This window comes from Seriola aureovittata, chromosome 6 (assembly GCF_021018895.1).
Source record: "Seriola aureovittata isolate HTS-2021-v1 ecotype China chromosome 6, ASM2101889v1, whole genome shotgun sequence".
NCBI lineage: Eukaryota > Metazoa > Chordata > Actinopteri > Carangiformes > Carangidae > Seriola > Seriola aureovittata.
In genome coordinates this window covers 14471064-14482509 of record NC_079369.1, presented here as the reverse complement: position 1 = coordinate 14482509, position 11446 = coordinate 14471064, and the positions used below count along the sequence as shown (strand labels likewise).

The 11446-nt window shown below is 38.7% G+C and overlaps 1 long non-coding RNA gene across 1 annotated transcript in view; it reads right to left on the bottom strand.

Annotated features, from left to right (window-relative positions):
* The window catches only part of LOC130170971 (uncharacterized), a 41044-nt gene that overhangs the window by 7855 nt on the left and 21743 nt on the right, over positions 1 to 11446 (bottom strand). The window lies entirely within an intron of this gene.

Sequence of the window (11446 nt, the reverse complement as noted above, 5' to 3'; positions counted from 1 at the left end):
TGAACCTCACCCACAGAGGACTGTGGCTTCTCTCTAATGTGTGACAGCAAACCAAAGTATGATTCAAAAATAGGCTTTTTCACTCAACTTTCCATTCATGAAATATAGAATTATATTTTAGACATTTATACCAATAAACAGTAACTTGCAACCAGCAAATATAGAGTGCAGGGACACTATCCCTGCAAAATTTGCAATCAATGTTTATTTGAAAAACAAGAGGAGCCTGAGATTTTGCTATTTATATTGTGCTGTACAGCACAGGTTTTCTGTCATGTTCATGCACCTGCAACCTTGTGGTACAGTACTTGTGTTTTGTGTACTTGTAGGTGGAGTGTGGAACTGAGCATTAAGGCTTCTCCATGATTAAAAGTGGACTTTACCTCATTTGTATGTTGCTTATAGACGAAAGCTTCAGCCAAATGACTAAAGGTAAATGTAAAAAAAATATTTGCAGTGCGTTGTGGTTGAAAGCTCTGGAAAAAAACTAGTACAGTAAGAGAACCCTTGAGTTTAGATTGTTTTTTCACACACTTGTTCCAAGGTCGAAACATTACATACATATTCTATTATACTGGCTGCACAGGAAATATTGTTAATAAAAAAGTTTTCATTTAGCTATGTTTGAATTCTTGGTAACTGCTGTGATAATTAAACTGACAGTACTTCAGTTTATTAAACAGCAATTAATCCTTGAAGTCAGGCACAAATACCCAACATTCTCTGCTTCTCATGTCACGATTTTCTCTTTTTAAATAACTGCCAAATACTTTTATGTGTATTTTAAACTGCTGCTATGACAAAAACAGGAAGATTGGTGATGTATTTTACAAATTGTATTTTTATAAATTACTGACATCTTACAGACTAAACAATGGAGTGATTAAGTGAAAATTCATCAGTTATAGCAAATGCTAAAAAATAGATTATGGAGGTTTCATTTAACAATTGTATATTTATTTAAACAAACTTATACAAGGTGTATGTAAGTAAAAAAAAAACTAAACAAATGGCAAACAACTACTTGCAAATTTACAGACAGGCTGATTTAGCACTTATAAGCAGTATATAAACGTTTCATAAATGAGTTATAACACACTATAATACAGTTGAAAGCTCATTCATGTATTTGTCAACAACTACAATTCCTCCTGTGAGCAACCAGAGGTGGAGGCTGCTGTATACACAGACAATGAATGACACCAGTAAAAGTTACAATGATATTAAATGATATATTCATAGCAGAAGTTATGATTGTTGACAAAGACAATACGTTTATGAACATTTCAAAATGTACATGCACTTGTTTGGACACGCATAATAAATGAAGATACTTCTGCAATGAGCACAAGAGGTCACTGAATGATTTAATGAATATTGAAAAATGTGAATCACATGCAGTGGCCTTCAGTCAAAAAGAACTGAGGCCATTAAATGGCTAGTTTGATGTTTGTATGCCTAAATCACATGTTTGCTGAGGCAGATCCTCAGCGCACAGGACAGTTATTGATTGATTTTTCTGCCTCAGATGACTTGTTGTTTATTAAATTTTGAAACAGCGTAAAATTCTATTTTGGCATTCAAGGCTTCAATGTGAAAAGGCCAGGTCTAATAACATATTTCTTTTTTGACCTTTCAGTGGTTCGCTTTTCTTAAGAGAGCTATACTGTTTACCAGTATTAAGAACTTTTTTTAATAGTAGTACAAGACATTACAGGCGCCTGTGATTGGATTCTACTATATGTTAGAATAGTGTATGGTGGCATTTGCCTGAGGTATTACGTTGATATCTCCATTTTAAAGTTGATGCACATTTTGGAAGAGAGTGATGGAATAAAAAAAATCAATAATTGGAATCACACTATTTTTATTTGTCTTCTGCTTCAGACTTCACCTGTTTGATCAAATGACTTTCCACACATTTCTCTTTTAACTGTGAACACCAGACCACTGTGATGAATGCTGTTTCAGAGATTTTATGCTGCTGTTGTTGTTTTGGCAAGTGATTACAGCAATCTTTGTTCCCAGCTGCAGCTCTGACGATGAGAAAGGGCAGAAATAAAAGTGTCACTAAAAGACTGAAAAAGTGACACAGCTTTTTAGTCTTGAGCTGATACAAGCTGAACATAATTTAATTCAAATTTTCAGACTTAATAGTAATGACAGTGACTCACAGCCAGTGTGTAATCATAGTTTAGCACTTCACTGGCTGCAGCGGCAGCTCAAAATTTATCCTCTGTCTCTTTTTATTGATTTCCTACACCACTGATTTTCAAAATTTGGTTTTATGTTTTGCACAGAATGACACAGTATGGTCCGGATTAAGTGAAACATCTGTGCTGTCGCATGAAAAGTGTACTCGATAACATCAGACCGGCTCTCACACTCTCAGGCCTGTCACATTTCCATCAGCGAGTGAGTGATGCTGCAGATTTATCATGACCTGATGTCCTCTCCAGTCTCCATTGATGGGTTAGTACTCCATTAAAATGTATATGTGTAAAGACACACAAAAACACGATTTAAGCACAAGCAAATCAAAATGCTTGACGTGTTGAATGAGGAATAGTCATTGTCAGAAAGAAATGTAGGCCTCAGTATAATATGGAGACACCTTCCAGCCTTATGAGTCAGCAGAGTTTGGACATGTAAGTACACATCCCAACAAACACCACTACACAGGTGACAAATAATGAAACACAGTGGACAATGACTGGCTGCAGCTGCTGTTCCTAACAAGTATATTGACAACAGTGGATATGTTGGTGCCTGAAAAAAAAAAAAAGTCCAATGTCTCAGATGGGAGTTCCGCTCTGTACTAAAAGTTTGGTTTAAAAGCTTAAAGGAACATAATTACTGCACAAGATGCGATGTCACAAACACTTAGTTTAAGACATAAACTGTGCAGCCACAGTCTGAACTGATCCTGGGACGGCCCTCAGCTCATATGGCAGTTCAGTGGTGGGATTTCTACAAGATCACTGAGAGAGAAACAGAGCGGCTGGCCCAGCAGCTCAAGAGTGGAAGTGGGAATCCTGTTGATCTAAATGCTAATAAACGCAGCCAAACACACACATAAAATAAATGTCACAAAAAAAATTAAGGAAAGGTTTTCATTAGAATTGCGTTACGATTATCGTTTATATCACACTGAGCAGATATTGTGTTTATTAATAATAGAGTAGTTTTTAGTTATGTAAGAGATACTAGACAAGTTTGTATGTTTCATAATTGTGATGGATGACGCAGGGGGCTGAGACCTCTCTGACAAATGCTTGGTTCCTTTCCCCACCACAACCCTCTCTGGATTCTGTGCTGTTTATGTCTGCTCTTTGGAGGCAGAGAATTTTTCCTGCAAAACTGACTGTTGCAAATTGTACTGGATTTACATCTAGTGTCAAAACTCTGCAGAACATCATGTGCACTTTATGTGGCGAAGTCTGTGGTGTGTCTGACATCTGTGCAGGAGATTAAAGTTCATGTTCCCTGACAGTCCATGCACAGATATATTAAAGAGAACGATAATTACAAACACTGTCATTGGACATGAAAGAAAATGTTCATTTAATGTAATCCAGGTTTTGTCCTACACTGAGGTCATTGTCTAGTGATAGGCTTGTTGGTGCAGATTTGGTCTCAAATTTAAAACCTTCATTTACAACGTGAAGTTGGGTAAACTGTGAAAGAGATGTGAAGGTGCCTCTGACCTCCGACTTGGTCTTGTGAGAATTGAGTCAGCAGCATAGACCTGAATACCTGGACCATAAGGGCAAATCTGAGTTATAAGGTCTTTTACTAAAACAGACAGACCTGCAGTGGTGTAGAATGTGTTGGTTGGAGCGGATGTGGCTCCATGAAAATGCTCTAAAACCAAACAGAAGCGTATTCCAGTTTGTTTTTTCTAGAAGGAATAATCATTTTTATCCAGTCTCATATCCAGGCAATGCAACACAGCACTCCACTGAGATATGTTTAATTAATTCTGACAGAAGTCAAGGTAAGTTTGCACACCAGCAGACAACTCTCTCATCTGAGACCGTGGAATGTTTCTATCACAGGATTCATCAACCAGTTAAAAAAAAAAAAAAGAAAAGCCAGCCGCTCAAATGATTATTTGATGGTGTCACATTTTCTCAGTCATATCGACGGAAGAAAGCCAACCTAAGATAATGAATGAACATGCCATAATTGATTATTTTAATCAAAGCCCCCCCCCCCCCCCCGAGATCAATGGACGTTAAATCGATTGGCAACGATCGGCTGATTTGCATCATGACAAACGGTAAACAGGAATACACTGCAACGCTCCAGAGCTGTAAACACAGAAATCTGATCTAAGTGGAAATTAAAAAACAGACAGTGTTTTACATGAACTGAATAACAAATCATTTCAATTTAATGATTGGATCAATGTGCTTTTGGTTTATTATTTAATAACGTTTGATGTCTGAAATAATAATAAGATGTTTATAGACTACATAAAAACTGGGTAAGTGGACAGTGATATTATCATGACGGGACTTTTGAATGACCTCAGCTCACCAGAATGATAAATGTTTTATGTGATGTATTCTCCACATTAACCTGGTGACTCTTTTAAGATCTCGATCGATTTCTGTTCCACAAAGAGCTGTTCACTGTGTGATCATAATGATGAAAAAGAGCCACTTTACAAAGATGGAAGACACACCCCATTAATGCCGAATTTGCATTCTTGACAACATTTGACAACGCTGATTTACTATGCCATTTAGAGTGCAGCTCATTCTCTGGGACCATGCATGAGTGGAGCAGAAACGAGTTTGTTATGGGCCAGAGGAAACATATTTATAGATGATTTGTCTCACAAATTCTTCCACTGCAGTGTGAGACTGTAATAAATTAGAGACTCATCCTGCTTTTCCTTTTACATTCTGTTATAGGTCAAAATAATACTCTTTATGTTGCAATAGATCATAAAACATAGAGCTCATTAAGTCAAGTTGTGTAGTAAATTCTTGTTAAGGACAACTGTGTGTAGCTCGCTTTAGCACAAGCTAAAGCTATAAGTCCAAATGTGCAATAAATCAGATTTCTATGTGACCCTTTAGCCACTTGTTCTCCTTATAGATTCACTTTGTGACCTTTTCCAGGTGAAATAAGTTCAAACTCAGAGCCAAGAGTGAACACGGCATGATGCAGGCTGTAAATAAACACTCTCACTAAAGGACAAACAAACTGTTTGTACATACTTTAGGTGAATCAAATTAATAATAATGTGGCTGTGCTGTCGTGCACACAGCCAGTTTAATATCTACACAGCTTCAGCTTGTGTTTCTTTAAGTAGTTCAGTGGTGGATTTTGACATGTGCTTTGGATCCTTGTCCTATTGTACAAGCCATCCTTTTTTTCAGTTCCACTCTCTTGAGTGACTGCAGGACATTTGCAAAATTTCCTGATATTTGGTGGAATCATACAACTGTAAAGCCTATAAGGGACCATCACTCTGAGGTAAAATATCTGCCAGCAGTGCATGAAACAAGGTACTGCACTTTTGTCTCCTGGCAGAAAATCCATTTGTTCTGACCATGTCCACCACCATGTCTGCAGCTCAGACCAAACTGGAGAATTATTTCACTTCACAGCCAATTTATGCTTGAGAAGGCCCGTGGCCACTAAGACCGTATGAGAAATTCACGCTCTCAAATCATCAGCAGCTTGCAGCTGCAGCAGACGCCTGAGCAGCACAGAATAACCCTATGCACCTCTCCACTGCTCCTGTGTCTTCTTGAATTCAGTCAGTGATAACATTTTCCACGAGCAGCTCTTTCACTTCGCACAGATGGGAGCAAACAAGTCTGACCCTGTTCTGGTGTTTCACAGGCGAATGTTACTGCTGCCGGGGCTCCTTTATCAGCATTTGATGTGCAAGGATTATAACAAGGCGCTCGGCTAACCACGGCTGTGCATGAAGAGGTGAGGTGATTTATTTCCCATCGAATTCATCTCATGGAGAGGCTGATAAAAACATTCTCTGTGATGTGCAGGATATAAAGGAATCAGAAGACACAACAGCCCCTTTGAGTTTCAGGCCTCTCTTTGAAGGAACTCCCATTATGTCCAATTATTCACATTTTGATCGGAGTTACACGGCTGAGTTTACCCAGAAGCACACACAGACGCCTGTGTGGGATGAAAACCAAACATGTCTGTTACTTGTTTATGCTGCTGCTGCAATATGTGAACTGACTGATGATAAGGACTGATGTTTTCTTACGTGCTGCTGCTAGTAATGTGCTTCACAAACTAATTGTATTTGTTACACCTGCTATTAGTTTTTTCACCTTCTGAGGTTACGAGCTAATCCAGTAAAGAACTGCCAAGTGAACCCACACAAACCCACAGAGATTATTGTTATTAGCCTATTATTATTACTAATTATTATAAATAATTCCCTGTCTGATGTTCCCCTCAGCTCTCCAGTGCTTAATAGCATCTTTCAGCTCATTGTTTTGGTTTTACCACCCACAACTTTACTGTTTTGGTTCGCTCTCACCGTTAATGAGAATTAGTTCAGTGTTCTTTAACAACACTGGCAGCACAGCTCAGTGTCAGCCTCTCTGTCCACCACTTGATGGATTGCCATAAAATTCTCTACCAACATTTACTGCATTGGTGATCCCCTGAATTTCCCATTAGTGCCACAGTAAGATTTGGTTTTAAATGTCTCTCCACCAATTGGATGGATTGCTTTGAATTTTATTATTTCTTTACTGCAAAAGAAAGTGCCAGAAGACCTACACCATGGGGATGAGGGCTGTTGACATAATCTCTTATTCTGTCCAACTAGAGAGTGTTATTGAGCTTGTCCAATCATACATGGCGAGAACATTGCGAGACATTTTGGTCAATATTTTGCCTTGGCGGAGGTAAATGCTCTAATGAGTTTTTACTTTGTTGGGTTGTATACACTGTATGTTATACACAGTTTTTATAAGGTGATTTGTGGTAACAATAAACTGTCCTTTCTACAATAAAAACAAATAAAACAGCATTATAAATAAATAAACTGCTACATCATTAAGTTTCTTTTGAACACTGCTGAATAGCTATAGTTTATAAGGAATTTATTCTCCTTTAAAACTTTCATAGAGTCCAAGATGTGGCAGATTTAAATGTGAAAATTCTGTCAAATCATAAAACACTATATAAAGTTATCATAAACTACTTAATTGTGATTTCTACTAAAAAGACAAGCAAACAAAACCCTATCACATGATTCTAAATGTTAAATAAACCATCTTGAAATTTCTGTGAATTCAGGTGAACAGCTACAGTTTAGGCTTTATCCTCCTTTAAAAAAAATAATTTTGAACCATTTAAAGCCAGAAATGTGTCTCATTCATCACATGACACCACGGGCTGCAGCTCCTACTGAGAGATGCCATCTCACCTCACATTTGCAACACTTGTGCTTTTCAAAACACACCTATTTCCAGTACAAGTGATCTTGGGAAAACAGAAACTTGTGCAGTTGTCTTACACATTTAGGCCTGAAGCTGTCATCAGCAGAATATGATATTCTCAAGTCAAATGACAAACAAAGCCATTACCAGTGTAAACTTATCAGCTACTCAGTTTGTGCAAGATCAATGAAGAGTGATAACATATAAAAACATGTTTGCACACTGACTTTCCTCCATAAATAACTAAAATGGTAGCTGGGACATTTTACTGAGCAAAATCCACCCATTACCCCCATCAGCTAAGCCAATAAAACTCCTGCCGCCTTCATCTGGTCCTGTCATGACTGACTGTAGCCATCTGGTCGAAAGTGCAGACCAGCTCAAGCTCAGGAACATTGATATGGATGATTTTATGAACACATCTGTGCAGTGAACAGTATAATATTCAAGGTTTTGCCGTCGGCTAATTTGTTTAAACAGGAGCTCAAGCTTCCCTGGGCTGCAGTAACTCCATCTGTTGTGGGGGGAGGTTTTGTCTGGGGACAAAGCACTAATCACCACAGCATTCACAGTCATTAGAGTCAGGATTGATTATGGATCTGCAGCATGTGCTCCTGCGCGGCATGACTTTAACTGAGCAGTTAGTAAACCTTGTCATGGGGGTTTATGTTACTACAGTATACAGTTAACACAGAGCGGGGGCGATGTAAACATATACAGTGTCAGTTACTTACTGATGCATGTCGACAGGAACACAACTGGAGTTCAAAGTCCCTGTGAAACTGTTTTCATTTCCACTGTGTGTGTTTCCAGAAGCCGAGCTGATATTTAGTCAGAAAAATACTTCCTTCCAGGTGAACCTGAAATATAATTCAATTCTATTCTGTTCTATTTTTATAGCACCAAATCATTAGACCTCATAGTCTGCAGCTTGGAAATTCACCAATCAAAGCAGCCTTTTATCATACAGCACACACACATTCTTCAATTATCTGATTCAGCAAGCACATGTAAGCTGAGGCAATTAGCTTCCATTTCGTCCAGTATAGGCTCATTGCAATTCAGTTCAGTCTTGGGGTCTGGAGAATGAGACCTTTTACTGAGTTACTGAAACCGAGTTAGAAAACGAGAACTACTCACAATCCAGGGGAAAAGAAGCTTCTTTATGGCTTATTTTGGATTGCTGTGGTGTTGGACTGGTTATGGATTTACTGTGAATGCAATCTTCTCTTCTGTTGCCATCAAAATCCCATTATACAAAATCTATTGTACAAGGTGTATTATTTGCGCTGCTTATTTATTTTTCTCATTTATTTATTAATGCTCTATAGACTTGCTCAGAGTTGATTTTAGCTTTCATGTAACTACAGTGACAGACATGATGAGACCACTGGGGCTGGAGCAGCAGTGGTCCACCACTAATGGTAGCACAAGAACCAAAGCCAGTGGCCTCCATGCACCAAGCCAGCCGTCTGTTTTAACATTATTGGTTTATGATTTACTGAAACACAAGAGTCACTAACAGCCTTATACCTAACACCCTATAATCAAAACCCTGCTCTCCATTCAGCACATCACAGCAAACCATTTCATTCCAATTAGGGTGTATAGTTTTGATACCAACGTCTTATTTTTATTATTCAGTGATTTATTGCTGTAGCGTCTACATTAAATCTCGTATGAAAGCCAGCACACATCCCTGTGTGCTTTTACAAGCTGCAAAGTGTTAAAACGTCTCAGAGGCTAGACTTTGTCCTCATAACATTTGTTGCCAGGGCAAACAGAGTTGCTACGCAGGGCTCGAGTCCAGCAAAGTACAAACATCCTCCATTAAGGCAGTCAGGTAAGGTTAGGATAATATCTATTGACCGTGTAGATGAATACCAGTAAATGGTACTGTGAGAATACTGCTTATCTTACTGCACTAAAACGGGAACTCTCACTGTCAGATTTTCCTGCTCTGGAGAATCTCAGCGATCTTGAAACTGTCAAGCGTTCACTGTCACCAGACTTTTGCAGACCGCTGAAAGAGCCGCAGAGCCTGTCACTTAATCTGGAGATAAAAAAATCCCTTTTCACAAACAATGATCCATTCAGTGCAATGCTGAAAAGAACATGCTGTAAATGAGGGAAAATAGCATTAACTCTGGATTGCAGCTGTTTTGTCAGAAGCACCTCCGGTGTGCAGAGAATTTCCATAGAAACCACAGCATGACAAAGTACGTTTAGTAATTTACTCAAACCAATTAGTTAACAAGAATTGAATCTTGGCCAGGGCCCTGCCAAATGTGAACTGTGACTTCCCCCCCTGTGGGGCAATTAGAAAGCAGAGTGTCACTTTGTGAGATCGGGGCATTAGTGGAATTCAGGCATTTTCGTGTCCAGTGAAAGGACTCATGTAAACTCATGCAGGGCAGTAAAACTGTTGAATTACTTACTTGAACCATTTGGCCAGAGAGATCAAAGTGATTTCTGTGACCAAGTATGAGAAACACAGATTTGACAGTTGTTTGGTTTTATTCTTTAACCAGTCCGACATGTTGGAGAAGTGTGTCAGCTCCTGGACGATTAAATGAGTTCAATCCACATGCTAGTTTAAAAAGTGAATGAGTAAAACTTGCTTACTCTTAAACAACATCTTCTCTTTTCCACTCAGTCAGGGATTTATGTCAGACTGAAGCAGGCTTGTTCTGGGCAGCTCTGACTGGTGTGGAGCTGTTTAAATATGAAGCAGTGCTTTTCGGAGAAAGAGCACAGTAGGTCTGCACATTGTGTCTCATGGAAAAATAATGATTATATGATCCTTTGTTGATCCCGGGAAAAGATATTCTCTTTATTCTTCCCCCTTAGATATCAGCTACAGCTCCATGGTTTCCGGGCTTCAGTCTTTCTGTGAAGGGTGTTGCACCAGGAGACAGTTGCACCAGCTGCTCTTTAATTCAAACTAGTTACAATGATGAGGGCTTACTACAAGTCCTCCAACCTGAACAACCCTATAGGTTGTTTGTCCCTGCCCACTGATACGACTAGGGTTGCAAAATTCCAGGAATTTTCCAAAATGGAAACTTTCCATGGGAATTTATGGGAAATTATGGGAATAAACGGGAATAAACTGTGAATTTTCAAAATTGAAGGTTGGCTCTTCATAGGGAACTTAAATATAGTTGAGGAAAGTATATTTTAGCATAATCTTGACTAAAACAAACAGATGCCATTCAAATACACTTGAATATCCATGCCATTCCTCAATTACATGCACAGAGCACACTGCTTACTGCATGGCTAACGAGACCACACCCCCTACTGGCACTGTGCATTACTCCATCACATGTACAGAAGATTTCTAGAAGACTGGACCACACTTTTGAGCCTGAAGCACAAAGACAATTGAAGGCACACATTTGAGCCTGTGGAATAAACATATATAATATATGTATATATATATAATATATTCCCAGTTAGTTCCCCTAAATTCCCATTAATTCCCAATAATTCCCAAGCTTAACTTCCCATGGAAATTTACCGGAAACTTTCCAGAAATTGCCCCTTTGCAACCCTAGATATGACACAGGAGCATCTCCTGAAATAGCATCCCTGCTGCTGCAGTTGCACCACACCTTTATCATCATGGTGGCAATAATGAACATATGGTGATGCTTATGGAACAGTGGTTAGGTTTAGGCACGAAAATGACTTGGGTAGGATCAAGAAACCATTGTGCTTTTCTTTAAGGTCAGAGGACCTTTGTCGTCATGGTTACAATAATAAACGACGTGGACGCTCTTTACAGGAGGACAATCTTGTTTAATAAATTTGAGATTAACACTAAATTAAAACAGGTCGTGGCACACAAATTAGCTATTAACTAGAGATTAGATTAAGTGTTACTAGAGCCGTCTCTGTTGCCTGATATCCTACGCCGCTAAGAATCAACTGTTGTCGACTAAAATAAAGCTAATCAAAATTAAGTTCTTTCTTTACTGTACTCTGTGTACACAGAT